Raw genomic sequence first — 3,775 nt, forward strand, 5'->3', positions numbered from 1 at the left:
CTTCGCTGATTCGTAGCTCAATATTCCAGCAGCTCTTTGTTGATGTTGACAAAATAGACACTTGTACCGACATCAATGATCATCATTAACTTGAAAATTCGTCCTTTTCGGTGTAGCAAACCCCAGGCGACAGAGGTATTGACAATATAATTTCTCAACAATCTTTCATATTCAAGTTAGTTTTTTATTGTCTTTATTGAAGGAGACTTTCAGTCTTTCAGTATACAGGCTCTATAGACTCAATGTCATTTATTCTATACAGGTCCGGTTGAGCGTGCCTTTTGTTCGTATTAGTAGCCCAAAAAGAGTAAACATTTCTGATCAGCTGATTGCTGACGTCAAACTCACAGCAAATTTCATTCATGAGGTGTGAGATTGACGTCACCGTTCTTTTGTTCCCGGCACCCGAGCCACCGCCGTCGTCGTGCGAAACGAACACTGTTACTGATTCCGACATTACACGAACACGTTTGTGCTGTCTCGCCCGAACCTGTATAAAATCCATAACATTGCTATAGACTGGCTCGTCTCTGGATTCAAATTAGTAAAAAATCCTACACTGGTGCAAATCGGGCGCAAATTAAATATTGTCAGATTTTCTGGACTTGATACAATAGGATACTGTGTGGCCCCAAATGGCCGGAGCGAATTGTTATGATGGCAGCTCTCCGTGGGTGCGTGTTAATGTATAATCACACGCTGTTAATGTATAATCACACGCTGATGGTAACTTACTCAAACCCCACATTTCCCTTCTTCTCTCATAAAAAAACCGGCAAAAAAAATCCTCTAGCATAGAACGCAATGATTTTTTTAAGTTATTTACGCGAGACAAAGATGAACATATTGCTTTTGATAAACCGATAATTTCCTTTGAAAACTGAATTCAAACTTGTCTGATCATCGTAGTTTTCAATCGCAGAACAACGAAATGCAAGTCAATACATTGTATCATTTAAATGTTAAACTAAATTGGTACCTAGTGTTATGGTATTGATCTCACAAGAAACATTTTATATTGTAGCAATAATCTAAATATCTTATACCGTTCATTAAATCCAACGATCAGCTTCATATATAGTAATATTCACCAGCAAGCTGACCTTCAAAATATCGATGTTGAACTTGCTAACAACCACTTAGAACATGTGTTCCCAAACTGTGGGCCGCGACTCCCAGCGTGGGCTGATCACTGATAGGTTGCGAAAGACGAACCTTAATTCATACTTTTGTCCCTGTTTTGTCACACAAATCTATAACAGCCATTAAATTTGGATCTATGTAGTGAATGAGGAACAATACATTTTGAGATTTTGTCAAATACAATGAAATCCAAACAATTCAAATCCAATCCAATTCCAATAAAAATCCAAGCCACATTCAATCCAATTCCAATCTAAATCCAATCCAAATCCATTCCACATTCAATCCAAATCCATTTCACATTCAATCCAAATCCGTTCCACATCCATTCCAAATCCAAACTAATCAAAATCTAATCCAAATCCGATCCAAATCCTATTTAAATCCGTTCCAAATCCAAATCCAATCAAATGCAATTCTAATCCAAATCTAAATCAAATCCAATCCAAAACCAGTCAACATCCAATCCAAATTTATTTATTCAGACTAAGGCCGAAGTGGCCAGTGCGGTAAATAAGAGTCTTCTCCATTCGGCTCGGTCCATAGCTACACGTCGCCAACCACGCAGTCTACGGAGGGTCCGCAAGTCATCTTCCACCTGATCGATCCACCTTGCCCGCTGCGCACCTCGCCTTCTTGTGCCCGTCGGATCGTTGTCGAGAACCATTTTCACCGGGTTATTGTCCGACATTCTGGCTACGTGCCCGGCCCACCGCAGTCGTCCAGGTCTCGTGTCCGTAGAGGACTACCGGTCTAATGAGCGTTTTGTAGATTGTCAGTTTGATACGGCGGCGAACTCTATTCGATCGGAGCGCCTTGTGGAGTCCAAAGCACCGACAAACCGACGGGCCTCTCTGATTCCAAAATTGGCAAAAAATAATACGATCGTTTTACTCCGAGTGTAGTAACTCGTTCTGTCATTACTGACATTAAAGTTCATTTCATAGAAAAAGTCAAGAAGAAGGAAAAGCAAAATGCGCGCAATTCACCAGCTGTTCGATGTCAACATTATATGCACGTTCCAAACAATCTACACAGCGATGTAGATAAAAATAACCAAGTAATAAAAAATCTTTTTTGATGCTTAAATCGACATTTAAGACTTACGATCATTACACACATTTTCGAAAGTCGAATGTATTTCACTTGGCGTACGAATCCTATCATAAAGTTCTAGATATTCATAATATTGAATATTGATTATTATGTGGGAGCTGATGAAATAAATTAAAGCGTGCATGACCAAGTTTGCCCGCACACTTGTGAGAGCTGTTGTGTAAACCATCGCACAGATGGAGCTAGGTAATGAAAGGAGAGTAATTGCCAAGAAATTTGAAGAACTGTATATGGGAAGGCACGTCGGTTTGTCGGTGTCCAAAGTATGTACGATTTCCATAATATCTATGTCGTCGGCGAATCCAAATAGCTGGACGGTCTTATTGAAAATTGTACCACTCGTGTTAATTCCTGCCCTTCGTATTACCCCTTCCAAAGCGATGTTGAATAGCAGACATGAAAGACCATCACCTTGCCGTAACCCTCTGCGGGTTTCGAAGGGACTCGAGAATGCCCCTGAAACTCGAACTACGCACATCACCCGATCCATCGTCGCTTTGATCAACCGTGTCAGTTTATCCGGAAATCCGTGTTCGTGCATTAGCTGCCATAGCTGGTCCCGATCGATTGTATCATATGCGGCTTTGAAGTCGATGAATAGATGATGTGTGGGCACATTGTATTCGCGGCATTTCTGCAGTACTTGGCGAATGGCGAACACCTGGTCCGTGGTGGAGCGTTCGCCCATAAAACCCGCCTGGTACTGCCCCACGAACTCCCTTGCAATTGGTGCTAGTCGACGGCATAAAATTTGGGAGAGTACCTTGTAGGCGGCGTTCAGCAATGTGATTGCGCGGTAGTTGCTACAATCCAGCTTATCGCCCTTTTTGTAGATGGGACACACGACACCATTCATCATTGGCGTAAATAAGGGGGGGCTAAAGGGGGCTTAGCCCTCCCTAGAAAAAATTTAGCCCCCCCTAGGATTTGACAAAGAAGTTAGCAGTGATATCAGCACCGACAAACCGACGTGCCTTCCCATATACAGTTCTTCAAATTTCTTGGCAATTACTCTCCTTTCATTACCTAGCTCCATCTGTGCGATGGTTTACACAACAGCTCTCACAAGTGTGCGGGCAAACTTGGTCATGCACGCTTTAATTCATTTCATCAGCTCCCACATAATAATCAATATTCAATATTATGAATATCTAGAACTTTATGATAGGATTCGTACGCCAAGTGAAATACATTCGACTTTCGAAAATGTGTGTAATGATCGTAAGTCTTAAATGTCGATTTAAGCATCAAAAAAGATTTTTTATTACTTGGTTATTTTTATCTACATCGCTGTGTAGATTGTTTGGAACGTGCATATAATGTTGACATCGAACAGCTGGTGAATTGCGCGCATTTTGCTTTTCCTTCTTCTTGACTTTTTCTATGAAATGAACTTTAATGTCAGTAATGACAGAACGAGTTACTACACTCGGAGTAAAACGATTGTATTATTTTTTGCCAATTTTGGAATCAGAGAGGCCCGTCGGTTTGTCGGTGATATCAGTTTCCAACATGT

This window comes from Armigeres subalbatus, chromosome 2 (assembly GCF_024139115.2).
Source record: "Armigeres subalbatus isolate Guangzhou_Male chromosome 2, GZ_Asu_2, whole genome shotgun sequence".
Taxonomy (NCBI): Eukaryota; Metazoa; Arthropoda; class Insecta; order Diptera; family Culicidae; genus Armigeres; species Armigeres subalbatus.